Here is a 27141-nt window from a genome sequence, read left to right on the forward strand (position 1 = left end):
CTGGGAAGTCCTCGTGTTGCAACCTCTTTTTTTTTTTTTTTAACGTCGTGCCGACCTTCATTCTTTAAATGACGCTATCCGAGTAGGACACCTAAGGCGAGCCGCAATGGCCTCATCCTCGACAGGCACCTACGGTACCCGCAAGGCTTCGCGGATAGTGTTACGCTCTCTCGCGCCGCATGGTTAACAAAATTGTGTGTGCGAACTATAATAGGTGCGATCATACCAGCACTAATGCACCGGATCCCATCAGAACTCCGCAGTTAAGCGTGCTTGGCGAGAATAGTACTAGGATGGGTGACCTCTTGGAAGTCCTCGTGTTGCACCACTTTTTTTTTTTAACGTCGTGCCGACCTTCATTCTTTAAATGACGCTATCCCGAGTAGGACACCTAAGGGCGAGCCGCAATGGCCTCATCCTCGACAGGCACCTACGGTACCCGCAAGGCTTCGCGGATAGTGTTACGCTCTCTCGCGCCGCATGGTTAACAAAATTGTGTGTGCGAACTATAATAGGTGCGATCATACCAGCACTAATGCACCGGATCCCATCAGAACTCCGCAGTTAAACGTGCTTGGGCGAGAATAGTACTAGGATGGGTGACCTCCTGGGAAGTCCTCGTGTTGCACCTCTTTTTTTTTTTTTTAACGTCGTGCCAACCTTCATTCTTTAAATGACGCTATCACGAGTAGGACACCTAAGGGCGAGCCGCAATGGCCTTATCCTCGACAGACACCCTACGGTACCCGCAAGGCTTCGCAGATAGTGTTACGCTCTCTCGCGCCGCATGGTTAACAAAATTGTGTGTGCGAACTATAATAGGTGCGATCATACCAGCACTAATGCACCGGTGGTGGACGAAATTGTGATCACTATTTTGTGCCTTTTGGTATCATTGTAAAATTATGGAATTTAAGAAATTGGCATGAGTGGACACAATTCCGTTCAACTAACTTTTCAGACTAGGGATTTGTATGGAGTTTTTTTTTTTTTTTTTTTTTTTTTTTTTTTTGGAGATGCTTTGGTCCCTCTGACTTCAACTTTCTTGAAATCCCTCTTCTCACACGCGGTTCTTCTCGGCAAGCTTATGTAGGGTGTCCCCGCGTTGTAGTGGCTACTTCCCATCTCGCAGTGAAAACTAGCTCCGCACTCTGTCACAGTACGGGCTAATACCGGTTGGTTCCGCTCCTCTGGAATTGAATCACTCTTTTGCGTCTGTCACTAGCCCAGCAGGTTAAAGTTGAAGCACGTCCAGTCATTCAATCCCGGAATCCTACTCGGAATACCACAGACAAGGTTTAGACTTTCGGATTTCATGAATGCCAGCCATCAATCCGGCTTATACACGAAGATTCTGTTGGGAATCTAAGAGATATTCATTCAATCTGATGTAGAACGGAGGTGGTTGTCAGGCACACGTTCATGGGTTGAGGAAGGTGATGAGTGTCACGGATCATCACCTTCTCCACAGTTAAGCGCGAATAAACATCTTAGATAAGAACAAGCGTGTTTTGAATGGAAACAAAGGAATTGTATTAAATCATCGAGACGCCTGCAGAGCTCCCTCACCCCAACAATGGAGTTTAAGACTCATGCCGTCAACAAAAGTATGTAATCAGATCTGAATGTCATGAGGTACAAAGAAATGTCTGTAAAAAGTTTTTAAATAGTAAACTAATAACCTAGGGTTACAGAAAATGAATAGACTAGATAATTGGTGCAGAAATCCCTTCTGGGCCCACTTGATGTGTGCTGGAGCTGAGACTAAAGCTTTCCACGTGCAAAGGCCTTTCTTGGCGTCAAACTTCAGGTTATGACGTGTTTTGGGCGTTCAAACTCCGGATCATGACGTTTTTCTGGCGTTAACTCCAGACAGCAGCATGAACTTGGCGTTTAACGCCAAGTTACGTCGGTCTATCCTCGCTCAAGTATGGACTATTATATATTTGCTGGAAAGCCCTGGATGTCTACTTTCCAAGCGCCGTTGAGAGCGCGCCAATTGGACTCCTGTGCTCCAGAAATCCATTTCGAGTGCAGGGAGGTCAGGATCCAACGCATCAGAGTCTTTTTCCAGCCTAAGTCAGATTTTGCTCACTCTAATTTCAGTCAGAAAATACTGAATCACAGAAAAACACACAAACTCATGTACAGTCCAGAAATATGATTTTTGCCTGAAACTAATATATTCTATAAAAACTACTAAATGCTAAAATCTACATGAAATTACCGCCAAAAAGCGTACAAAATATCCGTCATCACAACACAAACTTAAACTGTTGCTTGTCCTCAAGCAACTAGATGAATAAAATAGGTTTTAACAGAAATAAAGAAGTAATAATATTCTCGAATTTTAAATGAAGCTCAGATTCTTATTAGATGAGCGGGGCTTGTAGCTTTTTGTCTCTGAACAGTTTTGGCATCTCCCTGTATCTTTAAATTTTCAGAATGATTGGCATCCTTAGGAACTCAGAATTTCGGATAGTGTTATTGACTCTCCTAGTTAAGCATGTTGATTCTTGAACACAGCTACTTATGAGTCTTGGCCGTGGCCCTAAGCACTTTGTCTTCCAGTATTACCACCGGATACACAAATGCCACAGACACATAACTGGGTGAACCTTTTCAGATTGTGACTCAGCTTTGCTAAAGTCCCCAGTTAGTGGTGTCCAGAGCTCTTAAGCACACTCTTTTGGATCACGACTTTAACCACTCAGTCTCAAGCTTTTCACTTGGACTTTCATGACACAAGCACATGGTTAGGGACAGCTTGATTTAGCGCTTAGGCCTGGATTTAACTTCCTTGGGCCCTCCTATCCATTGATGCTCAAAGCCTTGGATCCTTGCTACCCTTGCCTTTTGGTTTTAAGGGCTATTGGCTTTTTCTGCTTGCTTTTTCTTTTTCTTTCTTTTCTTTTTTTTTTCGCCTCTTTTTTTTTTTTCACAGCTTTTTCTTGCTTCAAGAATCAATTTCATGATTTTTTTTCAGATCATCAATAACATTTCTCTTTGTTCATCATTCTTTTCAGGAGCCAATATTCATCAAATTCAAAGTACATATTATGCACTGTTCAAGCATTCATTCAGAGAACAAAAAGTATTGCCACCACATATAATTAATTATAAATTTTATTATTAAGAACTCGAAAATATAGATTACTTCTTTATCTAAAAAAAATCTACTACTTTATTCATGCTAATGATGATGAGAAAAATTAAATTATAGCTTAATTTGGAAATAAAATCAAAATAGACATACTAATTACTACTACTACTATATAACTTCTAAGGTAAAATCCTATAATCATACTATCACAGAGTTAAAGCTGGAATTAGACTTAACAACCTGTATTTGGGAAGTGGATGTTCCTCTAGTCTGTGGGGTGCCTTCAAGAATTAATTTCTGACGCTTCAGCTCCCTTAAGTTCACATCCTTGCTCTTCCTGTTCTCTTAGGTGCCATGATCTTAATGAGTTTTAGCTCAGTGATCATGGCAAATCACACAAACTTAGAGGTTTGCTTGTCCTCAAGCAAAAGAAAGGAAAGGAGAGGAGTAGAAGGAAAGGCATTTTTCAAATAAAGATAAGATGAGTCGAAAAAGATATGAGAAGAAATTAAAAATATTTGAAAAAAAATTGGATTGGAAAAAGATTTATGTTTATGAATTAAGATACATTTGATATTTTTGAAAAAAAGGATTTTAGAAATTAGGGTTCTTAGAAAACCAATTTGATTTTGAAGGATGACATTTTGAAACATGTTTATGCAAGAAATCATGAATTGAAACTTAAAAACTTTGAAAATTATGAAGAAAAACGAATTGTACCTCCTCCCATCATCCTGGCGTTAAACGCCCAACTGGTGCATGGTTTGGGCGTTTAACGCCCACATGTTGCTTCTTCTGGGCGTTCAACGCCCATGTGATGCTTCTTTCTAGCGTTGAACGCCAGGAAGTCCTTCTTTACTGGGCGTTTTTCTAAACGCCCAGAATGCTAGCAGATTGGCGTTAAACGCCCAGAAGGTGCATCTTTCTGGCGTTTAACGCCCAGAAGATGCTCCTTTCTGGCGTTTAACGCCCAGAAGGCTACCCTTACTGGCGTTAAACGCCAGTGGGTGCTTCTTTTGGGCGTTTAACGCCCAAAGTATTTCTTACTGGCTTTTTCACGCCAGTGAGCTTCCAAATTTCTCTGTAACTCTGTGACTTCAACCAATTGCTATTTCACCTTTGAAGAGACTCTAGCATCTACCTGTAAAACTTGATCAAAAATAAAATAAATAAAATAAAATTTTGTGAATGGCTGGGTTGCCTCCCAGCAAGCGCTTCTTTAATGTCATTAGCTGGACTGAGTTTTAATCAAGTCTCAGTTTTGAGCATTCTTGCTCAAAATTGCCTTCAAGATAATGTTTGACTCTTTGTCCATTAACAATGAACTTTTTGTTAGAGTCATTATCCTGAAGCTCTATGTATCCATATGGTGATACGTTTGTAATGACATATGGACTTCTCCACCGGGATTTTAATTTCCCAGGGAATAATCTGAGCCTAGAATTGAATAGCAGAACTTTCTGCCCCGGATCAAAGACTCTGGATGACAATTTCTTATCATGCCATCTTTTCGCTTTCTCTTTGTAAATCTTTGCATTTTCGAAAGCATTGAGTCTAAATTCCTCTAGCTCTGATTCGAGACTCTCAGCCATATTGACCTCTCTTACCAGAGAGTCAACAATATCAACACTCATGCAGTCATTTGGGGTGTCTGGATGTTGCATGGCTTTAACAACATTCAGCCTGAACTCTTCCTCATTGACTCTCAAGGTTACTTCCCCTTTTTGGACATCAATGAGGGTTCGGCCAGTTGCTAGGAAAGGTCTTCCTAGAATGAGGGTTGCACTCTTGTGCTCCTCCATTTCCAGCACCACAAAGTCAGTAGGAAAGGCAAATGGCCCAACCTTGACTATCATGTCCTCAATCACGCCTGATGGGTATTTAATGGAGCCATCAGCAAGTTGAAGACATATCCTGGTTGGTTTGATTTCTTCAGTTAAACCAAGCTTTCTGATAGTAGATGCAGGTATTAGGTTGATACTTGCCCCAAGATCGCATAAAGCTTGCTTGGTACAAACACCTTCTAATGTGCATGGTATCATAAAGCTCCCAGGATCTTTAAGCTTCTCAGGTAAGCTTTTTAGAATGACTGCACTGCATTCTTCAGTGAGGTAAACTGTTTCAGTTTCCCTCCAATCCTTCTTATGACTTAATATCTCTTTCATGAACTTAGCATAAGAAGGTATTTGCTCAAGTGCTTCTGCAAACGGAATCTTTATTTCAAGAGTTCTGAGATAGTCTGCAAAGCGGGCAAATTGCTTATCCTGTTCCGCTTGGCGGAGTTTTTGAGGATAAGGCATTTTGGCTTTGTATTCCTCAACTTTAGTTGCTGCAGGTTTATTACCTACAGAAGTGGGTTGGGAAGCCTTTTTAGAAGGATTGTTATCAGCACTTGTATGTGACTGAGCACCCACTGGCGTTTGAATACCAGGGGTGGAAGCTGGGGTGGCGTTAAACGCCACCTCCCTGCTTGTTTCTGGCATTTGAACGCCAGAACCATGTTTCTTTTGGGCGTTCAACGCCAGATCCATGCTTGTTTCTGGCGTTGAACGCCAGGAATGAGCATGGTTTGGGCGTTCAGCACCAGCTTTGTCCCTTTCTGGGCTCGGACTGTCTTCAGGAGGATTTTGAGTATCCACTTGTTTATTTCTTGGATTAATGTTTTCCATCTTAATTGAACTGTTGAATTTTGTTATTTGTCTTGACAGTTGTTTTTCTGTCTGCTTTAATTGTACTTCCATGTTCCTGTTAGCATTTCTTGTTTCCTGTAACATTTCCTTGAATTCGGCTAGCTGCTGAGTTAGAAAGTCTAATTGCTGATTAAACTCATTAGCCTGATCCACTGGACTGAGTTCTGCAGTTACTGTTTTAGCTTTCTTTTGAAATTCTTGCTTAAGTAGCAGATGTTGATTTCTGGCAACTGTATCAATAAGCTCTTGAGCCTCTTTCAATTGTTTTTCTCCATATGTATAGATCCACCAGCTTGAGTGGTCTAGGAGAATCTGAGCTTTTCTGTAGCCATAGTAGAAGATGTCTAATTGCACCCCATTCCGAAAACATTTCAGAGGGGCATTTTCTTAGCAACTCTCTGTATGCTCTCCCATGCATCATAAAGGGATTCATTATCTCCTTGTTTGAGGCCTTGGTGCTTAGCCTTAGCTGTGGTCATCCGTTTGGGAGGGAAATAGTGATTCAGGAATTTTTCTGACAGCTGTTTCCATGTTTTTTTATGCTGTTCTTAGGTTTGGTTGTTTACCACCTTTGCTTGAATCTTTTACAGCAAATGGAAACAGTAGGTAATCTGTAGACATCCTGATCCACTTCTTATCATGTACTGTATCAGCAATTTGCAGAAATTGTGCCAGAAACTCTGTAGGTTCTTCATGTGGAAGACCAGAATACTGCAGTTTTGCTGCACCATGATAATGAGCTGAGGATTCAGCTCAAAAGCTACTAACTCCAATGGAAGGTATACAGATACTACTCCCATATGAAGCAGTAGTGGGGTTAGCATAATGACCCAGAGTCCTCTTGGACTGTTCATTCATAGGTGCTTCCCATGTTGGACCAAAAGAAAGAGTATATATGTTGATATTATTTATTTTATAAAAATTTAATTTTTTTTTATAAAAAAAAGAAATAAATAAAAGAAAGTGGAAATATTTTGAAATTGAAAATTGAATTTTTATAAAGATTTTCGAAAAAAATGTTTCAAATTAGTTAGAAAAATAAAATTTTGAATTTTGAATTTTATGAGAAAGAGAAAAAACACACAAAGACACAAGACTTAAAATTTTTAGATCTAATGCTCCTTAATTTTCGAAAATTTTTGGAGGGAAAACACCAAAGGAACACCAAACTTAAAATTTTAAGATCAAGACACAGAAAAACTCAAGAACACCCTTGAAGATTCACAGAAACAAGACAAAAGAAAGAACACCAAAACTTAAAATTTTTAGAAAACTTTAAAGAAAATTTTCGAAAAATTATAAAACTTCAATAATAAAACACACCAAACTTGGAGTTTGGCAAAGAATTAAATCAAGAAAAATTATTTTTGCAAAAGATTTTTAAAAGTATTGGTGCTCCTTGTCAAGAATATGACCCTTCTATTCTAGCCCAAATGGGCAGAAAAGGTAACAATTGTTCTGGGCAGGTAAATTCTTTTTGAAAGACTAATGCTTTGGATTAGTAAAAGAAAAACAAGAAAAGATACAGAATAAGAAAAAACTCAAGATCAAACAAGAAAAATAAACAAGAACAACTTGAAAATCAATGAAGAACAAAGACACAAGTCGACAAAATTTTAAAGAAAAATATGAGACATGTCAATGAACCAAACTTGAACAAGACACTAAAAACTCACGAAAATTAAGAATAAAAACGCAAAATAATTATTCCTAATCTAAGAAATAAAATAAACCTTCAATTTGTCCAACTCAATAATCCCCGGCAACGGCGCCAAAACTTGGTGGACGAAATTGTGAATCACTATTTTGTGCCTTTTGGTATCATTGTAAAATTATGGAATTTAGAAATTGGCATGAGTGGACACAATTCCGTTCAACTAACCAGCAAGTGTACTGGGGTGTCAGTAATACTTACGTGAGTAAGGGTCGAATCCACAGAGATTTATTGGTTTGAAGCAATCATGCTTATTTTATTAATCTTAGTCAGGAGGCTAAAGAAGTTATATGGATTATTTGTAAAGAAACAAATTTCATAAATTGTAAGTTAAAAATATAGAGTTACTTGATTTTCAGTACTGGGGAATATGTTGGAGTTTTGGAGATGCTTTGTCCTCTGACTTCAACTCTTCCTTGAAATCCTCTTCTCACACGCAGGTTCCTTCCATGGCAGCTCTATGTAGGGTGGTCACCGTTGTCAGTGGCTACTTCCCATCCTCGCAGGTGAAAACTATGCTCACGCACTCTGTCACAGTACGGCTAAATCACCGGTTGGTTCCCGCTCCTACTGGAATAGAATCACTCTTTTGCGTCTGTCACTAACGCCAGCAGGTTAAAGTTTGAAGCACGTCACAGTCATTCATCCCGGAATCCTAACTCGGAATACCACAGACAAGGTTTAGACCTTTCCGGATTCTCATGAATGCCGCCATCAAATCCCGGCTTATACCACGAAGATTTGTTGGGGAAATCTAAGAGATATTCATTCAATCTGATGTAGAACGGAGGTGGTTGTCAGGCACACGTTCATAGGGTTGAGGAAGGTGATGAGTGTCACGGATCATCACATTCTCCACAGTTAAGCGCGAATAAACATCTTAGATAAGAACAAGCGTGTTTGAATGGAAAACAAAGGAATTGTATAATCATCGAGACGCTGCAGAGCTCCTCACCCCCAACAATGGAGTTTAGAGACTCAGTCCGTCAAAGTATGTATTCAGATCTGAAATGTCATGAGGTACAAGAAATGTCTGTAAAAGTTGTTTAAATAGTAAACTAATAACCTAGGGTTACAGAAAATGAATAGACTGAAGAATAATTGGTGCAGAATCCATTCTGGGGCCACTTGATGTGTGCTGGGGCTGAGACTAAAGCTTTCCACGTGCAAAGGCCTTTCTTGGCGTCAAACTTCAGGTTATGACGTGTTTTGGGCGTTCAACTCCGGATCATGACGTTTTTTCTGGCGTTTAAACTCCAGACAGCAGCATGAACTTGGCGTTTAACGCCAAGTTACGTCGTCTATCCTCGCTCAAAGTATGGACTATTATATATTGCGGAAAGCCCCTGGATGTCTACTTTCCAAGGCCGTTGAGAGCGGGCGCAATTGGACTCATGTAGTTCCAGAAAATCCATTTCGAGTGCAGGGAGGTCAGGATCCAACAGCATCCAGCAGTCCTTTTTCAGCCTAAGTCAGATTTTTGCTCCAGCTACCGTCATTTCAGTCAGAAAATACTGAAATCACAGAAAAACACACAAACTCATAGTAAAGTCCAGAAATATGATTTTTGCCTGAAACTAATATTATTCTACTAAAACTAACTAAAATATGCTAAATCTACATGAAATTACCCCAAAAGCGTACAAAATATCCGCTCATCAACCGGATCCCATCAGAACTCCGCAGTTAAGCGTGCTTGGGCGAGAGTAGTACTAGGATGGGTGACCTCCTGGGGTGTGTTGCCCTCTTTTTTTTTTTTTTTTTTTTTTTACGTCGTGCGACCTTCATTCTTTAAATGACGCTATCTCGGTAGACACCTAGGGCGAGCCGCAATGGCCTCATCCTCGACAGGCACCTACGGTACCAGGCTTCGCGGATAGTGTTAGCCTCACTCGCGCCGATGGTTAACAAAATTGTGTGTGCGAACTATATAGGTGCGTCATACGCACTATCACCGGACCAGACTCCGCGTAAGCGTGCTTGGCGAGATGTATGGATGGGGTGCCTCTGGAGTCCTCGTTTGCCCACTTTTTTTTTTAACGTCGTGCGATTCATTTTTAAATGACGCTATCAGATAGGAACTAAGGGCGAGCCGCATGGCTCATCCTCGACAGGCACCTACACCGAAGGCTTCGCGGATAGTGTTACGCTCTCTCGCGCCGCATGGTTAACAAAATTGTGTGTGCGAACTATAATAGGTGCGATCATACCAGCACTAATGCACCGGATCCCATCAGAACTCCGCAGTTAAGCGTGCTTGGGCGAGAATAGTACTAGGATGGGTGACCTCTTGGGAAGTCCTCGTGTTGCACCACTTTTTTTTTTTTTTAACGTCGTGCCGACCTTCATTCTTTAAATGACGCTATCCCGAGTAGGACACCTAAGAGCGAGCAGCAATGGCCTCATCCTCGACAGGCACCTACGGTACCCGCAAGGCTTCGCGGATAGTGTTACGCTCTCTCGCGCCGCATGGTTAACAAAATTGTGTGTGCGAACTATAATAGGTGCGATCATACCAGCACTAATGCACCGGATCCCATCAGAACTCCGCAGTTAAACGTGCTTGGGCGAGAATAGTACTAGGATGGGTGACCTCCTGGGAAGTCCTCGTGTTGCACCTCTTTTTTTTTTTTTTTTAACGTCGTGCCGACCTTCATTCTTTAAATGACGCTATCCCGAGTAGGACACCTAAGGGCGAGCCGCAATGGCCTCATCCTCGACAGGCACCTACGGTACCCGCAAGGCTTCGCGGATAGTGTTACGCTCTCTCGCGCCGCATGGTTAACAAAATTGTGTGTGCGAACTATAATAGGTGCGATCATACCAGCACTAATGCACCGGATCCCATCAGAACTCCGCAGTTAAGCGTGCTTGGGCGAGAATAGTACTAGGATGGGTGACCTCTTGGGAAGTCCTCGTGTTGCACCACTTTTTTTTTTTTTTTAACGTCGTGCCGACCTTCATTCTTTAAATGACGCTATCCCGAGTAGGACACCTAAGGGCGAGCCGCAATGGCCTCATCCTCGACAGGCACCTACGGTACCCGCAAGGCTTCGCGGATAGTGTTACGCTCTCTCGCGCCGCATGGTTAACAAAATTGTGTGTGCGAACTATAATAGGTGCGATCATACCAGCACTAATGCACCGGATCCCATCAGAACTCCGCAGTTAACGTGCTTGGGCGAGAATAGTACTAGGATGGGTGACCTCCTGGGAAGTCCTCGTGTTGCACCTCTTTTTTTTTTTTTTTAACGTCGTGCCGACCTTCATTCTTTAAATGACGCTATCCCGAGTAGGACACCTAAGGCGAGCCGCAATGGCCTCATCCTCGACAGGCACCTACGGTACCCGCAAGGCTTCGCGGATAGTGTTACGCTCTCTCGCGCCGCATGGTTAACAAAATTGTGTGTGCGAACTATAATAGGTGCAATCATACCAGCACTAATGCACCGGATCCCATCAGAACTCCGCAGTTAAACGTGCTTGGGCGAGAATAGTACTAGGATGGGTGACCTCTGGGAAGTCCTCGTGTTGCACCACTTTTTTTTTTTTAACGTCGTGCCGACCTTCATTCTTTAAATGACGCTATCCCGAGTAGGACACCTAAGGGCGAGCCGCAATGGCCTCATCCTCGACAGGCACCTACGGTACCCGCAAGGCTTCGCGGATAGTGTTACGCTCTCTCGCGCCGCATGGTTAACAAAATTGTGTGTGCGAACTATAATAGGTGCGATCATACCAGCACTAATGCACCGGATCCCATCAGAACTCCGCAGTTAAGCGTGCTTGGGCGAGTAGTACTAGGATGGGTGACCTCTTTTTTTTTTTTTTAACGTCGTGCCGACCTTCATTCTTTAAATGACGCTATCACGAGTAGGACACCTAAGGGCGAGCCGCAATGGCCTCATCCTCGACAGACACCTACGGTACCCGCAAGGCTTCGCAGATAGTGTTACGCTCTCTCGCCCCGCATGGTTAACAAAATTGTGTGTGCGAACTATAATAGGTGCGATCATACCAGCACTAATGCACCGGATCCATCAGAACTCCGCAGTTAAGCGTGCTTGGGCGAGAGTAGTACTAGGATGGGTGACCTCCTGGGAAGTCCTCGTGTTGCACCACTTTTTTTTTTTTTAACGTCGTGCCGACCTTCATTCTTTAAATGACGCTATCCCGAGTAGGACACCTAAGAGCGAGCCGCAATGGCCTCATCCTCGACAGGCACCTACGGTACCCGCAAGGCTTCGCGGATAGTGTTACGCTCTCTCGCGCCGCATGGTTAACAAAATTGTGTGTGCGAACTATAATAGGTGCGATCATACCAGCACTAATGCACCGGATCCCATCAGAACTCCGCAGTTAAACGTGCTTGGGCGAGAATAGTACTAGGATGGGTGACCTCCTGGGAAGTCCTCGTGTTGCACCTCTTTTTTTTTTTTTTTTTTAACGTCGTGCCGACCTTCATTCTTTAAATGACGCTATCCCGAGTAGGACACCTAAGGGCGAGCCGCAATGGCCTCATCCTCGACAGGCACCTACGGTACCCCAAGGCTTCGCGGATAGTGTTACGCTCTCTCGCGCCGCATGGTTAACAAAATTGTGTGTGCGAACTATAATAGGTGCGATCATACCAGCACTAATGCACCGGATCCCATCAGAACTCCGCAGTTAAGCGTGCTTGGGCGAGAATAGTACTAGGATGGGTGACCTCTGGGAAGTCCTCGTGTTGCACCACTTTTTTTTTTTAACGTCGTGCCGACCTTCATTCTTTAAATGACGCTATCCCGAGTAGGACACCTAAGGGCGAGCCGCAATGGCCTCATCCTCGACAGGCACCTACGGTACCCGCAAGGCTTCGCGGATAGTGTTACGCTCTCTCGCGCCGCATGGTTAACAAAATTGTGTGTGCGAACTATAATAGGTGCGATCATACCAGCACTAATGCACCGGATCCCATCAGAACTCCGCAGTTAACGTGCTTGGGCGAGAATAGTACTAGGATGGGTGACCTCCTGGGAAGTCCTCGTGTTGCACCTCTTTTTTTTTTTTTTTTTTTAACGTCGTGCCGACCTTCATTCTTTAAATGACGCTATCCGAGTAGGACACCTAAGGGCGAGCCGCAATGGCCTCATCCTCGACAGACACCTACGGTACCCGCAAGGCTTCGCAGATAGTGTTACGCTCTCTCGCGCCGCATGGTTAACAAAATTGTGTGTGCGAACTATAATAGGTGCGATCATACCAGCACTAATGCACCGGATCCCATCAGAACTCCGCAGTTAAGCGTGCTTGGGCGAGAGTAGTACTAGGATGGGTGACCTCCTGGGAAGTCCACGTGTTGCACCTCTTTTTTTTTTTTTTTTTTTTTTTTTTTTTTAACGTCGTGCCGACCTTCATTCTTTAAATGACGCTATCCCGAGTAGGACACCTAAGGGCGAGCCGCAATGGCCTCATCCTCGACAGGCACCTACGGTACCCGCAAGGCTTCGCGGATAGTGTTACGCTCTCTCGCGCCGCATGGTTAACAAAATTGTGTGTGCGAACTATAATAGGTGCGATCATACCAGCACTAATGCACCGGATCCCATCAGAACTCCGCAGTTAAGCGTGCTTGGGCGAGAGTAGTACTAGGATGGGTGACCTCCTGGGAAGTCCTCGTGTTGCACCTCTTTTTTTTTTTTTTAACGTCGTGCCGACCTTCATTCTTTAAATGACGCTATCCCGAGTAGGACACCTAAGGGCGAGCCGCAATGGCCTCATCCTCGACAGGCACCTACGGTACCCGCAAGGCTTCGCGGATAGTGTTACGCTCTCTCGCGCCGCATGGTTAACAAAATTGTGTGTGCGAACTATAATAGGTGCGATCATACCAGCACTAATGCACCGGATCCCATCAGAACTCCGCAGTTAAGCGTGCTTGGGCGAGAATAGTACTAGGATGGGTGACCTCTGGGAAGTCCTCGTGTTGCACCTCTTTTTTTTTTTTTTTTAACGTCGTGCCGACCTTCATTCTTTAAATGACGCTATCCCGAGTAGGACACCTAAGGGCGAGCCGCAATGGCCTCATCCTCGACAGGCACCTACGGTACCCGCAAGGCTTCGCGGATAGTGTTACGCTCTCTCGCGCCGCATGGTTAACAAAATTGTGTGTGCGAACTATAATAGGTGCGATCATACCAGCACTAATGCACCGGATCCCATCAGAACTCCGCAGTTAAGCGTGCTTGGGCGAGAATAGTACTAGGATGGGTGACCTCCTGGGAAGTCCTCGTGTTGCACCTCTTTTTTTTTTTTTTTAACGTCGTGCCGACCTTCATTCTTTAAATGACGCTATCCCGAGTAGGACACCTAAGGGCGAGCCGCAATGGCCTCATCCTCGACAGGCACCTACGGTACCCGCAAGGCTTCGCGGATAGTGTTACGCTCTCTCGCGCCGCATGGTTAACAAAATTGTGTGTGCGAACTATAATAGGTGCGATCATACCAGCACTAATGCACCGGATCCCATCAGAACTCCGCAGTTAAGCGTGCTTGGGCGAGAATAGTACTAGGATGGGTGACCTCTGGGAAGTCCTCGTGTTGCACCACTTTTTTTTTTTTTAACGTCGTGCCGACCTTCATTCTTTAAATGACGCTATCCCGAGTAGGACACCTAAGGGCGAGCCGCAATGGCCTCATCCTCGACAGGCACCTACGGTACCCGCAAGGCTTCGCGGATAGTGTTACGCTCTCTCGCGCCGCATGGTTAACAAAATTGTGTGTGCGAACTATAATAGGTGCGATCATACCAGCACTAATGCACCGGATCCCATCAGAACTCCGCAGTTAAGCGTGCTTGGGCGAGAATAGTACTAGGATGGGTGACCTCCTGGGAAGTCCTCGTGTTGCACCTCTTTTTTTTTTTTTTTTAACGTCGTGCCGACCTTCATTCTTTAAATGACGCTATCCCGAGTAGGACACCTAAGGGCGAGCCGCAATGGCCTCATCCTCGACAGGCACCTACGGTACCCGCAAGGCTTCGCGGATAGTGTTACGCTCTCTCGCGCCGCATGGTTAACAAAATTGTGTGTGCGAACTATAATAGGTGCGATCATACCAGCACTAATGCACCGGATCCCATCAGAACTCCGCAGTTAAGCGTGCTTGGGCGAGAGTAGTACTAGGATGGGTGACCTCCTGGGAAGTCCTCGTGTTGCACCTCTTTTTTTTTTTTTTTAACGTCGTGCCGACCTTCATTCTTTAAATGACGCTATCCCGAGTAGGACACCTAAGGGCGAGCCGCAATGGCCTCATCCTCGACAGGCACCTACGGTACCCGCAAGGCTTCGCGGATAGTGTTACGCTCTCTCGCGCCGCATGGTTAACAAAATTGTGTGTGCGAACTATAATAGGTGCGATCATACCAGCACTAATGCACCGGATCCCATCAGAACTCCGCAGTTAAGCGTGCTTGGGCGAGAATAGTACTAGGATGGGTGACCTCTTGGGAAGTCCTCGTGTTGCACCACTTTTTTTTTTTTTTAACGTCGTGCCGACCTTCATTCTTTAAATGACGCTATCCCGAGTAGGACACCTAAGGGCGAGCCGCAATGGCCTCATCCTCGACAGGCACCTACGGTACCCGCAAGGCTTCGCAGATAGTGTTACGCTCTCTCGCGCCGCATGGTTAACAAAATTGTGTGTGCGAACTATAATAGGTGCGATCATACCAGCACTAATGCACCGGATCCCATCAGAACTCCGCAGTTAAGCGTGCTTGGGCGAGAGTAGTACTAGGATGGGTGACCTCTGGGAAGTCCTCGTGTTGCACCTCTTTTTTTTTTTTTTTAACGTCGTGCCGACCTTCATTCTTTAAATGACGCTATCCCGAGTAGGACACCTAAGGGCGAGCCGCAATGGCCTCATCCTCGACAGGCACCTACGGTACCCGCAAGGCTTCGCGATAGTGTTACGCTCTCTCGCGCCGCATGGTTAACAAAATTGTGTGTGCGAACTATAATAGGTGCGATCATACCAGCACTAATGCACCGGATCCCATCAGAACTCCGCAGTTAAGCGTGCTTGGGCGAGAGTAGTACTAGGATGGGTGACCTCCTGGGAAGTCCTCGTGTTGCACCTCTTTTTTTTTTTTTTTTTAACGTCGTGCCGACCTTCATTCTTTAAATGACGCTATCCCGAGTAGGACACCTAAGGGCGAGCCGCAATGGCCTCATCCTCGACAGGCACCTACGGTACCCGCAAGGCTTCGCGGATAGTGTTACGCTCTCTCGCGCCGCATGGTTAACAAAATTGTGTGTGCGAACTATAATAGGTGCGATCATACCAGCACTAATGCACCGGATCCCATCAGAACTCCGCAGTTAAGCGTGCTTGGGCGAGAATAGTACTAGGATGGGTGACCTTGGGAAGTCCTCGTGTTGCACCACTTTTTTTTTTTTTTTAACGTCGTGCCGACCTTCATTCTTTAAATGACGCTATCCCGAGTAGGACACCTAAGGGCGAGCCGCAATGGCCTCATCCTCGACAGGCACCTACGGTACCCGCAAGGCTTCGCGGATAGTGTTACGCTCTCTCGCGCCGCATGGTTAACAAAATTGTGTGTGCGAACTATAATAGGTGCGATCATACCAGCACTAATGCACCGGATCCCATCAGAACTCCGCAGTTAAGCGTGCTTGGGCGAGAATAGTACTAGGATGGGTGACCTCCTGGGAAGTCCTCGTGTTGCACCTCTTTTTTTTTTTTTTAACGTCGTGCCGACCTTCATTCTTTAAATGACGCTATCCCGAGTAGGACACCTAAGGGCGAGCCGCAATGGCCTCATCCTCGACAGGCACCTACGGTACCCGCAAGGCTTCGGATAGTGTTACGCTCTCTCGCGCCGCATGGTTAACAAAATTGTGTGTGCGAACTATAATAGGTGCGATCATACCAGCACTAATGCACCGGATCCCATCAGAACTCCGCAGTTAAGCGTGCTTGGGCGAGATAGTACTAGGATGGGTGACCTCCTGGGAAGTCCTCGTGTTGCACCTCTTTTTTTTTTTTTTTTAACGTCGTGCCGACCTTCATTCTTTAAATGACGCTATCCCGAGTAGGACACCTAAGGGCGAGCCGCAATGGCCTCATCCTCGACAGGCACCTACGGTACCCGCAAGGCTTCGCGGATAGTGTTACGCTCTCTCGCGCCGCATGGTTAACAAAATTGTGTGTGCGAACTATAATAGGTGCGATCATACCAGCACTAATGCACCGGATCCCATCAGAACTCCGCAGTTAAGCGTGCTTGGGCGAGAATAGTACTAGGATGGGTGACCTCTGGGAAGTCCTCGTGTTGCACCACTTTTTTTTTTTTTTTAACGTCGTGCCGACCTTCATTCTTTAAATGACGCTATCCCGAGTAGGACACCTAAGGGCGAGCCGCAATGGCCTCATCCTCGACAGGCACCTACGGTACCCGCAAGGCTTCGCGGATAGTGTTACGCTCTCTCGCGCCGCATGGTTAACAAAATTGTGTGTGCGAACTATAATAGGTGCGATCATACCAGCACTAATGCACCGGATCCCATCAGAACTCCGCAGTTAAGCGTGCTTGGGCGAGATAGTACTAGGATGGGTGACCTCCTGGGAAGTCCTCGTGTTGCACCTCTTTTTTTTTTTTTTTTTTTAACGTCGTGCCGACCTTCATTCTTTAAATGACGCTATCCCGAGTAGGACACCTAAGGGCGAGCCGCAATGGCCTCATCCTCGACAGGCACCTACGGTACCCGCAAGGCTTCGCGGATAGTGTTACGCTCTCTCGCGCCGCATGGTTAACAAAATTGTGTGTGCGAACTATAATAGGTGCGATCATACCAGCACTAATGCACCGGATCCCATCAGAACTCCGCAGTTAAGCGTGCTTGGGCGAGAATAGTACTAGGATGGGTGACCTCTGGGAAGTCCTCGTGTTGCACCACTTTTTTTTTTTTTAACGTCGTGCCGACCTTCATTCTTTAAATGACGCTATCCCGAGTAGGACACCTAAGGGCGAGCCGCAATGGCCTCATCCTCGACAGGCACCTACGGTACCCGCAAGGCTTCGCGGATAGTGTTACGCTCTCTCGCGCCGCATGGTTAACAAAATTGTGTGTGCGAACTATAATAGGTGCGATCATACCAGCACTAATGCACCGGATCCCATCAGAACTCCGCAGTTAAGCGTGCTTGGGCGAGAATAGTACTAGGATGGGTGACCTCCTGGGAAGTCCTCGTGTTGCACCTCTTTTTTTTTTTTAACGTCGTGCCGACCTTCATTCTTTAAATGACGCTATCCCGAGTAGGACACCTAAGGGCGAGCCGCAATGGCCTCATCCTCGACAGGCACCTACGGTACCCGCAAGGCTTCGCAGATAGTGTTACGCTCTCTCGCGCCGCATGGTTAACAAAATTGTGTGTGCGAACTATAATAGGTGCGATCATACCAGCACTAATGCACCGGATCCCATCAGAACTCCGCAGTTAAGCGTGCTTGGGCGAGAGTAGTACTAGGATGGGTGACCTCCTGGGAAGTCCTCGTGTTGCACCTCTTTTTTTTTTTTTTTTTTAACGTCGTGCCGACCTTCATTCTTTAAATGACGCTATCCCGAGTAGGACACCTAAGGGCGAGCCGCAATGGCCTCATCCTCGACAGGCACCTACGGTACCCGCAAGGCTTCGCGATAGTGTTACGCTCTCTCGCGCCGCATGGTTAACAAAATTGTGTGTGCGAACTATAATAGGTGCGATCATACCAGCACTAATGCACCGGATCCCATCAGAACTCCGCAGTTAAGCGTGCTTGGGCGAGAGTAGTACTAGGATGGGTGACCTCTGGGAAGTCCTCGTGTTGCACCTCTTTTTTTTTTTTTTTAACGTCGTGCCGACCTTCATTCTTTAAATGACGCTATCCCGAGTAGGACACCTAAGGGCGAGCCGCAATGGCCTCATCCTCGACAGGCACCTACGGTACCCGCAAGGCTTCGCGATAGTGTTACGCTCTCTCGCGCCGCATGGTTAACAAAATTGTGTGTGCGAACTATAATAGGTGCGATCATACCAGCACTAATGCACCGGATCCCATCAGAACTCCGCAGTTAAGCGTGCTTGGGCGAGAGTAGTACTAGGATGGGTGACCTCCTGGGAAGTCCTCGTGTTGCACCTCTTTTTTTTTTTTTTTTAACGTCGTGCCGACCTTCATTCTTTAAATGACGCTATCCCGAGTAGGACACCTAAGGGCGAGCCGCAATGGCCTCATCCTCGACAGGCACCTACGGTACCCGCAAGGCTTCGCGGATAGTGTTACGCTCTCTCGCGCCGCATGGTTAACAAAATTGTGTGTGCGAACTATAATAGGTGCGATCATACCAGCACTAATGCACCGGATCCCATCAGAACTCCGCAGTTAAGCGTGCTTGGGCGAGTAGTACTAGGATGGGTGACCTCTGGGAAGTCCTCGTGTTGCACCTCTTTTTTTTTTTTTTTAACGTCGTGCCGACCTTCATTCTTTAAATGACGCTATCCCGAGTAGGACACCTAAGGGCGAGCCGCAATGGCCTCATCCTCGACAGGCACCTACGGTACCCGCAAGGCTTCGCGGATAGTGTTACGCTCTCTCGCGCCGCATGGTTAACAAAATTGTGTGTGCGAACTATAATAGGTGCGATCATACCAGCACTAATGCACCGGATCCCATCAGAACTCCGCAGTTAAGCGTGCTTGGGCGAGAGTAGTACTAGGATGGGTGACCTCCTGGGAAGTCCTCGTGTTGCACCTCTTTTTTTTTTTTTTTTTAACGTCGTGCCGACCTTCATTCTTTAAATGACGCTATCCCGAGTAGGACACCTAAGGGCGAGCCGCAATGGCCTCATCCTCGACAGGCACCTACGGTACCCGCAAGGCTTCGGATAGTGTTACGCTCTCTCGCGCCGCATGGTTAACAAAATTGTGTGTGCGAACTATAATAGGTGCGATCATACCAGCACTAATGCACCGGATCCCATCAGAACTCCGCAGTTAAGCGTGCTTGGGCGAGAGTAGTACTAGGATGGGTGACCTCCTGGGAAGTCCTCGTGTTGCACCTTTTTTTTTTTTTTTTAACGTCGTGCCGACCTTCATTCTTTAAATGACGCTATCCCGAGTAGGACACCTAAGGGCGAGCCGCAATGGCCTCATCCTCGACAGGCACCTACGGTACCCGCAAGGCTTCGCGGATAGTGTTACGCTCTCTCGCGCCGCATGGTTAACAAAATTGTGTGTGCGAACTATAATAGGTGCGATCATACCAGCACTAATGCACCGGATCCCATCAGAACTCCGCAGTTAAGCGTGCTTGGGCGAGAGTAGTACTAGGATGGGTGACCTCCTGGGAAGTCCTCGTGTTGCACCTTTTTTTTTTTTTTTTAACGTCGTGCCGACCTTCATTCTTTAAATGACGCTATCCCGAGTAGGACACCTAAGGGCGAGCCGCAATGGCCTCATCCTCGACAGGCACCTACGGTACCCGCAAGGCTTCGCGGATAGTGTTACGCTCTCTCGCGCCGCATGGTTAACAAAATTGTGTGTGCGAACTATAATAGGTGCGATCATACCAGCACTAATGCCCGGCATAAGCCTTGGGCGAGAGTAGTACTAGGATGGGTGACCTCCTGGGAAGTCCTCGTGTTGCACCTCTTTTTTTTTTTTTTAACGTCGTGCCGACCTTCATTCTTTAAATGACGCTATCCCGAGTAGGACACCTAAGGGCGAGCCGCAATGGCCTCATCCTCGACAGGCACCTACGGTACCCGCAAGGCTTCGCAGATAGTGTTACGCTCTCTCGCGCCGCATGGTTAACAAAATTGTGTGTGCGAACTATAATAGGTGCGATCATACCAGCACTAATGCACCGGATCCCATCAGAACTCCGCAGTTAAGCGTGCTTGGGCGAGAATAGTACTAGGATGGGTGACCTCCTGGGAAGTCCTCGTGTTGCACCTCTTTTTTTTTTTTTTTTAACGTCGTGCCGACCTTCATTCTTTAAATGACGCTATCCGAGTAGGACACCTAAGGGCGAGCCGCAATGGCCTCATCCTCGACAGGCACCTACGGTACCCGCAAGGCTTCGCGGATAGTGTTACGCTCTCTCGCGCCGCATGGTTAACAAAATTGTGTGTGCGAACTATAATAGGTGCGATCATACCAGCACTAATGCACCGGATCCCATCAGAACTCCGCAGTTAAGCGTGCTTGGGCGAGAGTAGTACTAGGATGGGTGACCTCCTGGGAAGTCCTCGTGTTGCACCTCTTTTTTTTTTTTTTTTAACGTCGTGCCGACCTTCATTCTTTAAATGACGCTATCCCGAGTAGGACACCTAAGGGCGAGCCGCAATGGCCTCATCCTCGACAGGCACCTACGGTACCCGCAAGGCTTCGCGGATAGTGTTACGCTCTCTCGCGCCGCATGGTTAACAAAATTGTGTGTGCGAACTATAATAGGTGCGATCATACCAGCACTAATGCACCGGATCCCATCAGAACTCCGCAGTTAAGCGTGCTTGGGCGAGAATAGTACTAGGATGGGTGACCTCCTGGGAAGTCCTCGTGTTGCACCTCTTTTTTTTTTTTTTTAACGTCGTGCCGACCTTCATTCTTTAAATGACGCTATCCCGAGTAGGACACCTAAGGGCGAGCCGCAATGGCCTCATCCTCGACAGGCACCTACGGTACCCGCAAGGCTTCGCGATAGTGTTACGCTCTCTCGCGCCGCATGGTTAACAAAATTGTGTGTGCGAACTATAATAGGTGCGATCATACCAGCACTAATGCACCGGATCCCATCAGAACTCCGCAGTTAAGCGTGCTTGGGCGAGAATAGTACTAGGATGGGTGACCTCCTGGGAAGTCCTCGTGTTGCACCTCTTTTTTTTTTTTTAACGTCGTGCCGACCTTCATTCTTTAAATGACGCTATCCCGAGTAGGACACCTAAGGGCGAGCCGCAATGGCCTCATCCTCGACAGGCACCTACGGTACCCGCAAGGCTTCGCGGATAGTGTTACGCTCTCTCGCGCCGCATGGTTAACAAAATTGTGTGTGCGAACTATAATAGGTGCGATCATACCAGCACTAATGCACCGGATCCCATCAGAACTCCGCAGTTAAGCGTGCTTGGGCGAGAGTAGTACTAGGATGGGTGACCTCCTGGGAAGTCCTCGTGTTGCACCTCTTTTTTTTTTTTTTTTAACGTCGTGCCGACCTTCATTCTTTAAATGACGCTATCCCGAGTAGGACACCTAAGGGCGAGCCGCAATGGCCTCATCCTCGACAGGCACCTACGGTACCCGCAAGGCTTCGCAGATAGTGTTACGCTCTCTCGCGCCGCATGGTTAACAAAATTGTGTGTGCGAACTATAATAGGTGCGATCATACCAGCACTAATGCACCGGATCCCATCAGAACTCCGCAGTTAAGCGTGCTTGGGCGAGAGTAGTACTAGGATGGGTGACCTCCTGGGAAGTCCTCGTGTTGCACCTCTTTTTTTTTTTTTTTTTTTTTAACGTCGTGCCGACCTTCATTCTTTAAATGACGCTATCCCGAGTAGGACACCTAAGGGCGAGCCGCAATGGCCTCATCCTCGACAGGCACCTACGGTACCCGCAAGGCTTCGCGGATAGTGTTACGCTCTCTCGCGCCGCATGGTTAACAAAATTGTGTGTGCGAACTATAATAGGTGCGATCATACCAGCACTAATGCACCGGATCCCATCAGAACTCCGCAGTTAAGCGTGCTTGGGCGAGAATAGTACTAGGATGGGTGACCTGGGAAGTCCTCGTGTTGCACCTCTTTTTTTTTTTTTTTTTTAACGTCGTGCCGACCTTCATTCTTTAAATGACGCTATCCCGAGTAGGACACCTAAGGGCGAGCCGCAATGGCCTCATCCTCGACAGGCACCTACGGTACCCGCAAGGCTTCGCGGATAGTGTTACGCTCTCTCGCGCCGCATGGTTAACAAAATTGTGTGTGCGAACTATAATAGGTGCGATCATACCAGCACTAATGCACCGGATCCCATCAGAACTCCGCAGTTAAGCGTGCTTGGGCGAGAGTAGTACTAGGATGGGTGACCTCCTGGGAAGTCCTCGTGTTGCACCTCTTTTTTTTTTTTTTTAACGTCGTGCCGACCTTCATTCTTTAAATGACGCTATCCCGAGTAGGACACCTAAGGGCGAGCCGCAATGGCCTCATCCTCGACAGGCACCTACGGTACCCGCAAGGCTTCGCGGATAGTGTTACGCTCTCTCGCGCCGCATGGTTAACAAAATTGTGTGTGCGAACTATAATAGGTGCGATCATACCAGCACTAATGCACCGGATCCCATCAGAACTCCGCAGTTAAGCGTGCTTGGGCGAGAATAGTACTAGGATGGGTGACCTCTGGGAAGTCCTCGTGTTGCACCTCTTTTTTTTTTTTTTTAACGTCGTGCCGACCTTCATTCTTTAAATGACGCTATCCCGAGTAGGACACCTAAGGGCGAGCCGCAATGGCCTCATCCTCGACAGGCACCTACGGTACCCGCAAGGCTTCGCGGATAGTGTTACGCTCTCTCGCGCCGCATGGTTAACAAAATTGTGTGTGCGAACTATAATAGGTGCGATCATACCAGCACTAATGCACCGGATCCCATCAGAACTCCGCAGTTAAGCGTGCTTGGGCGAGAGTAGTACTAGGATGGGTGACCTCCTGGGAAGTCCTCGTGTTGCACCTCTTTTTTTTTTTTTTTTTAACGTCGTGCCGACCTTCATTCTTTAAATGACGCTATCCCGAGTAGGACACCTAAGGGCGAGCCGCAATGGCCTCATCCTCGACAGGCACCTACGGTACCCGCAAGGCTTCGCGATAGTGTTACGCTCTCTCGCGCCGCATGGTTAACAAATTGTGTGTGCGAACTATAATAGGTGCGATCATACAGCACTAATGCACCGGATCCCATCAGAACTCCGCAGTTAAGCGTGCTTGGGCGAGAGTAGTACTAGGATGGGTGACCTCCTGGGAAGTCCTCGTGTTGCACCTCTTTTTTTTTTTTTTTTAACGTCGTGCCGACCTTCATTCTTTAAATGACGCTATCCCGAGTAGGACACCTAAGGGCGAGCCGCAATGGCCTCATCCTCGACAGGCACCTACGGTACCCGCAAGGCTTCGCGGATAGTGTTACGCTCTCTCGCGCCATGGTTAACAAAATTTGTGTGTGCGAACTATAATAGGTGCGATCATACCAGCACTAATGCACCGGATCCCATCAGAACTCCGCAGTTAAGCGTGCTTGGGCGAGAGTAGTACTAGGATGGGGCTGGGAAGTCCTCGTGTTGCACCTCTTTTTTTTTTTTTTTTTAACGTCGTGCCGACCTTCATTCTTTAAATGACGCTATCCCGAGTAGGACACCTAAGGGCGAGCCGCAATGGCCTCATCCTCGACAGGCACCTACGGTACCCGCAAGGCTTCGCGGATAGTGTTACGCTCTCTCGCGCCGCATGGTTAACAAAATTGTGTGTGCGAACTATAATAGGTGCGATCATACCAGCACTAATGCACCGGATCCCATCAGAACTCCGCAGTTAAGCTGCTTGGGCGAGAGTAGTACTAGGATGGGTGACCTCCTGGGAAGTCCTCGTGTTGCACCTCTTTTTTTTTTTTTTTTTAACGTCGTGCCGACCTTCATTCTTTAAATGACGCTATCCCGAGTAGGACACCTAAGGGCGAGCCGCAATGGCCTCATCCTCGACAGGCACCTACGGTACCCGCAAGGCTTCGCGGATAGTGTTACGCTCTCTCGCGCCGCATGGTTAACAAAATTGTGTGTGCGAACTATAATAGGTGCGATCATACCAGCACTAATGCACCGGATCCCATCAGAACTCCGCAGTTAAGCGTGCTTGGGCGAGAGTAGTACTAGGATGGGTGACCTCCTGGGAAGTCCTCGTGTTGCACCTCTTTTTTTTTTTTTTTTTAACGTCGTGCCGACCTTCATTCTTTAAATGACGCTATCCCGAGTAGGACACCTAAGGGCGAGCCGCAATGGCCTCATCCTCGACAGGCACCTACGGTACCCGCAAGGCTTCGCGGATAGTGTTACGCTCTCTCGCGCCGCATGGTTAACAAAATTGTGTGTGCGAACTATAATAGGTGCGATCATACCAGCACTAATGCACCGGATCCCATCAGAACTCCGCAGTTAAGCGTGCTTGGGCGAGAGTAGTACTAGGATGGGTGACCTCCTGGGAAGTCCTCGTGTTGCACCTCTTTTTTTTTTTTTTTTTTAACGTCGTGCCGACCTTCATTCTTTAAATGACGCTATCCCGAGTAGGACACCTAAGGGCGAGCCGCAATGGCCTCATCCTCGACAGGCACCTACGGTACCCGCAAGGCTTCGCGGATAGTGTTACGCTCTCTCGCGCCGCATGGTTAACAAAATTGTGTGTGCGAACTATAATAGGTGCGATCATACCAGCACTAATGCACCGGATCCCATCAGAACTCCGCAGTTAAGCGTGCTTGGGCGAGAGTAGTACTAGGATGGGTGACCTCTGGGAAGTCCTCGTGTTGCACCCTTTTTTTTTTTTTAACGTCGTGCCGACCTTCATTCTTTAAATGACGCTATCCCGAGTAGGACACCTAAGGGCGAGCCGCAATGGCCTCATCCTCGACAGGCACCTACGGTACCCGCAAGGCTTCGGATAGTGTTACGCTCTCTCGCGCCGCATGGTTAACAAAATTGTGTGTGCGAACTATAATAGGTGCGATCATACCAGCACTAATGCACCGGATCCCATCAGAACTCCGCAGTTAAGCGTGCTTGGGCGAGAGTAGTACTAGGATGGTGACCTCCTGGGAAGTCCTCGTGTTGCACCTCTTTTTTTTTTTTTTTTTTTTTTTTAACGTCGTGCCGACCTTCATTCTTTAAATGACGCTATCCCGAGTAGGACACCTAAGGGGAGCCGCAATGGCCTCATCCTCGACAGGCACCTACGGTACCCGCAAGGCTTCGCGGATAGTGTTACGCTCTCTCGCCGCCACATGGTTAACAAAATTGTGTGTGCGAACTATAATAGGTGCGATCATACCAGCACTAATGCACCGGATCCCATCAGAACTCCGCAGTTAAGCGTGCTTGGGCAGAGTAGTACTAGGATGGGTGACCTCCTGGGAAGTCCTCGTGTTGCACCTCTTTTTTTTTTTTTTTTAACGTCGTGCCGACCTTCATTCTTTAAATGACGCTATCCGAGTAGGACACCTAAGGGCGAGCCGCAATGGCCTCATCCTCGACAGGCACCTACGGTACCCGCAAGGCTTCGCAGATAGTGTTACGCTCTCTCGCGCCGCATGGTTAACAAAATTGTGTGTGCGAACTATAATAGGTGCGATCATACCAGCACTAATGCACCGGATCCCATCAGAACTCCGCAGTTAAGCGTGCTTGGGCGAGAGTAGTACTAGGATGGGTGACCTCCTGGGAAGTCCTCGTGTTGCACCTCTTTTTTTTTTTTTTTTTAACGTCGTGCCGACCTTCATTCTTTAAATGACGCTATCCCGAGTAGGACACCTAAGGGCGAGCCGCAATGGCCTCATCCTCGACAGGCACCTACGGTACCCGCAAGGCTTCGCGGATAGTGTTACGCTCTCTCGCGCCGCATGGTTAACAAAATTGTGTGTGCGAACTATAATAGGTGCGATCATACCAGCACTAATGCACCGGATCCCATCAGAACTCCGCAGTTAAGCGTGCTTGGGCGAGAGTAGTACTAGGATGGGTGACCTCCTGGGAAGTCCTCGTGTTGCACCTTTTTTTTTTTTTAACGTCGTGCCGACCTTCATTCTTTAAATGACGCTATCCCGAGTAGGACACCTAAGGGCGAGCCGCAATGGCCTCATCCTCGACAGGCACCTACGGTACCCGCAAGGCTTCGCAGATAGTGTTACGCTCTCTCGCGCCGCATGGTTAACAAAATTGTGTGTGCGAACTATAATAGGTGCGATCATACCAGCACTAATGCACCGGATCCCATCAGAACTCCGCAGTTAAGCGTGCTTGGGCGAGAGTAGTACTAGGATGGGTGACCTCCTGGGAAGTCCTCGTGTTGCACCTTTTTTTTTTTTTTTTTTTAACGTCGTGCCGACCTTCATTCTTTAAATGACGCTATCCCGAGTAGGACACCTAAGGGCGAGCCGCAATGGCCTCATCCTCGACAGGCACCTACGGTACCCGCAAGGCTTCGCGGATAGTGTTACGCTCTCTCGCGCCGCATGGTTAACAAAATTGTGTGTGCGAACTATAATAGGTGCGATCATACCAGCACTAATGCACCGGATCCCATCAGAACTCCGCAGTTAAGCGTGCTTGGGCGAGAGTAGTACTAGGATGGGGCTGGGAAGTCCTCGTGTTGCACCTCTTTTTTTTTTTTTTTAACGTCGTGCCGACCTTCATTCTTTAAATGACGCTATCCCGAGTAGGACACCTAAGGGCGAGCCGCAATGGCCTCATCCTCGACAGGCACCTACGGTACCCGCAAGGCTTCGCGGATAGTGTTACGCTCTCTCGCGCCGCATGGTTAACAAAATTGTGTGTGCGAACTATAATAGG

The 27141-nt window shown here is 47.1% G+C and overlaps 55 non-coding genes and 3 pseudogenes across 55 annotated transcripts; all 58 read left to right on the plus strand.

Annotated features, from left to right (window-relative positions):
- Positions 1-212: 212 nt before the first annotated feature.
- On the plus strand, positions 213-329 carry LOC112699289 (5S ribosomal RNA). Its single transcript, XR_003152372.1, has one exon. It is a non-coding gene; the product is annotated as a 5S ribosomal RNA (ribosomal RNA).
- Positions 330-513: 184 nt separating this feature from the next.
- Positions 514-632, plus strand: LOC112698598 (5S ribosomal RNA). The gene has a single exon (XR_003151746.1). It is a non-coding gene; the product is annotated as a 5S ribosomal RNA (ribosomal RNA).
- A 9071-nt stretch (positions 633-9703) lies between these two features.
- Positions 9704-9822, plus strand: LOC112698657 (5S ribosomal RNA). Its single transcript, XR_003151802.1, has one exon. It is a non-coding gene; the product is annotated as a 5S ribosomal RNA (ribosomal RNA).
- Positions 9823-10009: 187 nt separating this feature from the next.
- LOC112698599 (5S ribosomal RNA) lies at positions 10010-10128 on the plus strand. The gene has a single exon (XR_003151747.1). It is a non-coding gene; the product is annotated as a 5S ribosomal RNA (ribosomal RNA).
- A 189-nt stretch (positions 10129-10317) lies between these two features.
- On the plus strand, positions 10318-10436 carry LOC112698658 (5S ribosomal RNA). The gene has a single exon (XR_003151803.1). It is a non-coding gene; the product is annotated as a 5S ribosomal RNA (ribosomal RNA).
- A 188-nt stretch (positions 10437-10624) lies between these two features.
- On the plus strand, positions 10625-10742 carry LOC112698885 (5S ribosomal RNA). The gene has a single exon (XR_003152018.1). It is a non-coding gene; the product is annotated as a 5S ribosomal RNA (ribosomal RNA).
- A 187-nt stretch (positions 10743-10929) lies between these two features.
- LOC112699022 (5S ribosomal RNA) lies at positions 10930-11047 on the plus strand. The gene has a single exon (XR_003152148.1). It is a non-coding gene; the product is annotated as a 5S ribosomal RNA (ribosomal RNA).
- Positions 11048-11232: 185 nt separating this feature from the next.
- Positions 11233-11351, plus strand: LOC112699546 (5S ribosomal RNA; annotated as a pseudogene).
- Positions 11352-11511: 160 nt separating this feature from the next.
- LOC112698995 (5S ribosomal RNA) lies at positions 11512-11629 on the plus strand. Its single transcript, XR_003152121.1, has one exon. It is a non-coding gene; the product is annotated as a 5S ribosomal RNA (ribosomal RNA).
- A 186-nt stretch (positions 11630-11815) lies between these two features.
- LOC112698600 (5S ribosomal RNA) lies at positions 11816-11934 on the plus strand. The gene has a single exon (XR_003151748.1). It is a non-coding gene; the product is annotated as a 5S ribosomal RNA (ribosomal RNA).
- A 190-nt stretch (positions 11935-12124) lies between these two features.
- LOC112698954 (5S ribosomal RNA) lies at positions 12125-12242 on the plus strand. The gene has a single exon (XR_003152082.1). It is a non-coding gene; the product is annotated as a 5S ribosomal RNA (ribosomal RNA).
- A 184-nt stretch (positions 12243-12426) lies between these two features.
- On the plus strand, positions 12427-12544 carry LOC112698888 (5S ribosomal RNA). The gene has a single exon (XR_003152020.1). It is a non-coding gene; the product is annotated as a 5S ribosomal RNA (ribosomal RNA).
- A 191-nt stretch (positions 12545-12735) lies between these two features.
- LOC112699515 (5S ribosomal RNA) lies at positions 12736-12854 on the plus strand. Its single transcript, XR_003152497.1, has one exon. It is a non-coding gene; the product is annotated as a 5S ribosomal RNA (ribosomal RNA).
- Positions 12855-13057: 203 nt separating this feature from the next.
- Positions 13058-13176, plus strand: LOC112700911 (5S ribosomal RNA). Its single transcript, XR_003153795.1, has one exon. It is a non-coding gene; the product is annotated as a 5S ribosomal RNA (ribosomal RNA).
- A 187-nt stretch (positions 13177-13363) lies between these two features.
- LOC112698821 (5S ribosomal RNA) lies at positions 13364-13481 on the plus strand. The gene has a single exon (XR_003151956.1). It is a non-coding gene; the product is annotated as a 5S ribosomal RNA (ribosomal RNA).
- Positions 13482-13670: 189 nt separating this feature from the next.
- LOC112698531 (5S ribosomal RNA) lies at positions 13671-13789 on the plus strand. The gene has a single exon (XR_003151682.1). It is a non-coding gene; the product is annotated as a 5S ribosomal RNA (ribosomal RNA).
- A 188-nt stretch (positions 13790-13977) lies between these two features.
- Positions 13978-14095, plus strand: LOC112698955 (5S ribosomal RNA). Its single transcript, XR_003152083.1, has one exon. It is a non-coding gene; the product is annotated as a 5S ribosomal RNA (ribosomal RNA).
- A 186-nt stretch (positions 14096-14281) lies between these two features.
- Positions 14282-14400, plus strand: LOC112698533 (5S ribosomal RNA). Its single transcript, XR_003151684.1, has one exon. It is a non-coding gene; the product is annotated as a 5S ribosomal RNA (ribosomal RNA).
- Positions 14401-14589: 189 nt separating this feature from the next.
- On the plus strand, positions 14590-14708 carry LOC112700912 (5S ribosomal RNA). Its single transcript, XR_003153796.1, has one exon. It is a non-coding gene; the product is annotated as a 5S ribosomal RNA (ribosomal RNA).
- Positions 14709-14896: 188 nt separating this feature from the next.
- On the plus strand, positions 14897-15015 carry LOC112698659 (5S ribosomal RNA). Its single transcript, XR_003151804.1, has one exon. It is a non-coding gene; the product is annotated as a 5S ribosomal RNA (ribosomal RNA).
- A 187-nt stretch (positions 15016-15202) lies between these two features.
- On the plus strand, positions 15203-15320 carry LOC112698751 (5S ribosomal RNA). Its single transcript, XR_003151891.1, has one exon. It is a non-coding gene; the product is annotated as a 5S ribosomal RNA (ribosomal RNA).
- Positions 15321-15507: 187 nt separating this feature from the next.
- On the plus strand, positions 15508-15626 carry LOC112700913 (5S ribosomal RNA). The gene has a single exon (XR_003153797.1). It is a non-coding gene; the product is annotated as a 5S ribosomal RNA (ribosomal RNA).
- A 190-nt stretch (positions 15627-15816) lies between these two features.
- Positions 15817-15933, plus strand: LOC112699041 (5S ribosomal RNA). The gene has a single exon (XR_003152165.1). It is a non-coding gene; the product is annotated as a 5S ribosomal RNA (ribosomal RNA).
- Positions 15934-16121: 188 nt separating this feature from the next.
- LOC112698534 (5S ribosomal RNA) lies at positions 16122-16240 on the plus strand. Its single transcript, XR_003151685.1, has one exon. It is a non-coding gene; the product is annotated as a 5S ribosomal RNA (ribosomal RNA).
- A 185-nt stretch (positions 16241-16425) lies between these two features.
- On the plus strand, positions 16426-16543 carry LOC112698682 (5S ribosomal RNA). The gene has a single exon (XR_003151826.1). It is a non-coding gene; the product is annotated as a 5S ribosomal RNA (ribosomal RNA).
- A 189-nt stretch (positions 16544-16732) lies between these two features.
- LOC112698956 (5S ribosomal RNA) lies at positions 16733-16850 on the plus strand. Its single transcript, XR_003152084.1, has one exon. It is a non-coding gene; the product is annotated as a 5S ribosomal RNA (ribosomal RNA).
- Positions 16851-17038: 188 nt separating this feature from the next.
- On the plus strand, positions 17039-17156 carry LOC112698683 (5S ribosomal RNA). The gene has a single exon (XR_003151827.1). It is a non-coding gene; the product is annotated as a 5S ribosomal RNA (ribosomal RNA).
- Positions 17157-17348: 192 nt separating this feature from the next.
- On the plus strand, positions 17349-17466 carry LOC112698958 (5S ribosomal RNA). The gene has a single exon (XR_003152086.1). It is a non-coding gene; the product is annotated as a 5S ribosomal RNA (ribosomal RNA).
- A 186-nt stretch (positions 17467-17652) lies between these two features.
- Positions 17653-17771, plus strand: LOC112698535 (5S ribosomal RNA). Its single transcript, XR_003151686.1, has one exon. It is a non-coding gene; the product is annotated as a 5S ribosomal RNA (ribosomal RNA).
- A 185-nt stretch (positions 17772-17956) lies between these two features.
- Positions 17957-18075, plus strand: LOC112700914 (5S ribosomal RNA). Its single transcript, XR_003153798.1, has one exon. It is a non-coding gene; the product is annotated as a 5S ribosomal RNA (ribosomal RNA).
- Positions 18076-18265: 190 nt separating this feature from the next.
- LOC112698752 (5S ribosomal RNA) lies at positions 18266-18383 on the plus strand. The gene has a single exon (XR_003151892.1). It is a non-coding gene; the product is annotated as a 5S ribosomal RNA (ribosomal RNA).
- A 187-nt stretch (positions 18384-18570) lies between these two features.
- LOC112700915 (5S ribosomal RNA) lies at positions 18571-18689 on the plus strand. Its single transcript, XR_003153799.1, has one exon. It is a non-coding gene; the product is annotated as a 5S ribosomal RNA (ribosomal RNA).
- A 189-nt stretch (positions 18690-18878) lies between these two features.
- On the plus strand, positions 18879-18994 carry LOC112699079 (5S ribosomal RNA). Its single transcript, XR_003152201.1, has one exon. It is a non-coding gene; the product is annotated as a 5S ribosomal RNA (ribosomal RNA).
- Positions 18995-19182: 188 nt separating this feature from the next.
- On the plus strand, positions 19183-19301 carry LOC112700916 (5S ribosomal RNA). Its single transcript, XR_003153800.1, has one exon. It is a non-coding gene; the product is annotated as a 5S ribosomal RNA (ribosomal RNA).
- A 188-nt stretch (positions 19302-19489) lies between these two features.
- LOC112698504 (5S ribosomal RNA) lies at positions 19490-19608 on the plus strand. Its single transcript, XR_003151656.1, has one exon. It is a non-coding gene; the product is annotated as a 5S ribosomal RNA (ribosomal RNA).
- A 187-nt stretch (positions 19609-19795) lies between these two features.
- Positions 19796-19914, plus strand: LOC112698505 (5S ribosomal RNA). The gene has a single exon (XR_003151657.1). It is a non-coding gene; the product is annotated as a 5S ribosomal RNA (ribosomal RNA).
- Positions 19915-20384: 470 nt separating this feature from the next.
- Positions 20385-20503, plus strand: LOC112698536 (5S ribosomal RNA). The gene has a single exon (XR_003151687.1). It is a non-coding gene; the product is annotated as a 5S ribosomal RNA (ribosomal RNA).
- Positions 20504-20691: 188 nt separating this feature from the next.
- LOC112700917 (5S ribosomal RNA) lies at positions 20692-20810 on the plus strand. Its single transcript, XR_003153801.1, has one exon. It is a non-coding gene; the product is annotated as a 5S ribosomal RNA (ribosomal RNA).
- A 189-nt stretch (positions 20811-20999) lies between these two features.
- Positions 21000-21118, plus strand: LOC112698537 (5S ribosomal RNA). The gene has a single exon (XR_003151688.1). It is a non-coding gene; the product is annotated as a 5S ribosomal RNA (ribosomal RNA).
- A 187-nt stretch (positions 21119-21305) lies between these two features.
- LOC112698538 (5S ribosomal RNA) lies at positions 21306-21424 on the plus strand. Its single transcript, XR_003151689.1, has one exon. It is a non-coding gene; the product is annotated as a 5S ribosomal RNA (ribosomal RNA).
- A 186-nt stretch (positions 21425-21610) lies between these two features.
- LOC112700918 (5S ribosomal RNA) lies at positions 21611-21729 on the plus strand. The gene has a single exon (XR_003153802.1). It is a non-coding gene; the product is annotated as a 5S ribosomal RNA (ribosomal RNA).
- A 189-nt stretch (positions 21730-21918) lies between these two features.
- LOC112700919 (5S ribosomal RNA) lies at positions 21919-22037 on the plus strand. The gene has a single exon (XR_003153803.1). It is a non-coding gene; the product is annotated as a 5S ribosomal RNA (ribosomal RNA).
- A 194-nt stretch (positions 22038-22231) lies between these two features.
- On the plus strand, positions 22232-22347 carry LOC112698983 (5S ribosomal RNA). Its single transcript, XR_003152109.1, has one exon. It is a non-coding gene; the product is annotated as a 5S ribosomal RNA (ribosomal RNA).
- Positions 22348-22538: 191 nt separating this feature from the next.
- Positions 22539-22657, plus strand: LOC112700920 (5S ribosomal RNA). The gene has a single exon (XR_003153804.1). It is a non-coding gene; the product is annotated as a 5S ribosomal RNA (ribosomal RNA).
- Positions 22658-22845: 188 nt separating this feature from the next.
- On the plus strand, positions 22846-22963 carry LOC112698822 (5S ribosomal RNA). Its single transcript, XR_003151957.1, has one exon. It is a non-coding gene; the product is annotated as a 5S ribosomal RNA (ribosomal RNA).
- A 188-nt stretch (positions 22964-23151) lies between these two features.
- Positions 23152-23270, plus strand: LOC112700922 (5S ribosomal RNA). The gene has a single exon (XR_003153806.1). It is a non-coding gene; the product is annotated as a 5S ribosomal RNA (ribosomal RNA).
- Positions 23271-23458: 188 nt separating this feature from the next.
- LOC112698928 (5S ribosomal RNA) lies at positions 23459-23576 on the plus strand. The gene has a single exon (XR_003152058.1). It is a non-coding gene; the product is annotated as a 5S ribosomal RNA (ribosomal RNA).
- Positions 23577-23764: 188 nt separating this feature from the next.
- On the plus strand, positions 23765-23877 carry LOC112699256 (5S ribosomal RNA; annotated as a pseudogene).
- A 190-nt stretch (positions 23878-24067) lies between these two features.
- On the plus strand, positions 24068-24185 carry LOC112698964 (5S ribosomal RNA). The gene has a single exon (XR_003152091.1). It is a non-coding gene; the product is annotated as a 5S ribosomal RNA (ribosomal RNA).
- A 190-nt stretch (positions 24186-24375) lies between these two features.
- Positions 24376-24494, plus strand: LOC112700923 (5S ribosomal RNA). The gene has a single exon (XR_003153807.1). It is a non-coding gene; the product is annotated as a 5S ribosomal RNA (ribosomal RNA).
- A 190-nt stretch (positions 24495-24684) lies between these two features.
- LOC112700924 (5S ribosomal RNA) lies at positions 24685-24803 on the plus strand. The gene has a single exon (XR_003153808.1). It is a non-coding gene; the product is annotated as a 5S ribosomal RNA (ribosomal RNA).
- Positions 24804-24994: 191 nt separating this feature from the next.
- Positions 24995-25112, plus strand: LOC112698883 (5S ribosomal RNA). The gene has a single exon (XR_003152016.1). It is a non-coding gene; the product is annotated as a 5S ribosomal RNA (ribosomal RNA).
- A 183-nt stretch (positions 25113-25295) lies between these two features.
- On the plus strand, positions 25296-25413 carry LOC112698789 (5S ribosomal RNA). Its single transcript, XR_003151926.1, has one exon. It is a non-coding gene; the product is annotated as a 5S ribosomal RNA (ribosomal RNA).
- A 197-nt stretch (positions 25414-25610) lies between these two features.
- Positions 25611-25728, plus strand: LOC112698933 (5S ribosomal RNA). The gene has a single exon (XR_003152062.1). It is a non-coding gene; the product is annotated as a 5S ribosomal RNA (ribosomal RNA).
- A 188-nt stretch (positions 25729-25916) lies between these two features.
- On the plus strand, positions 25917-26035 carry LOC112700925 (5S ribosomal RNA). The gene has a single exon (XR_003153809.1). It is a non-coding gene; the product is annotated as a 5S ribosomal RNA (ribosomal RNA).
- Positions 26036-26225: 190 nt separating this feature from the next.
- LOC112698506 (5S ribosomal RNA) lies at positions 26226-26344 on the plus strand. Its single transcript, XR_003151658.1, has one exon. It is a non-coding gene; the product is annotated as a 5S ribosomal RNA (ribosomal RNA).
- Positions 26345-26528: 184 nt separating this feature from the next.
- Positions 26529-26647, plus strand: LOC112698507 (5S ribosomal RNA). Its single transcript, XR_003151659.1, has one exon. It is a non-coding gene; the product is annotated as a 5S ribosomal RNA (ribosomal RNA).
- Positions 26648-26837: 190 nt separating this feature from the next.
- LOC112699257 (5S ribosomal RNA) lies at positions 26838-26950 on the plus strand (annotated as a pseudogene).
- The last annotated feature ends 191 nt before the right edge of the window (positions 26951-27141 follow it).

The sequence above is a fragment of the Arachis hypogaea genome, chromosome 6 (genome assembly GCF_003086295.3).
Source record: "Arachis hypogaea cultivar Tifrunner chromosome 6, arahy.Tifrunner.gnm2.J5K5, whole genome shotgun sequence".
NCBI lineage: Eukaryota > Viridiplantae > Streptophyta > Magnoliopsida > Fabales > Fabaceae > Arachis > Arachis hypogaea.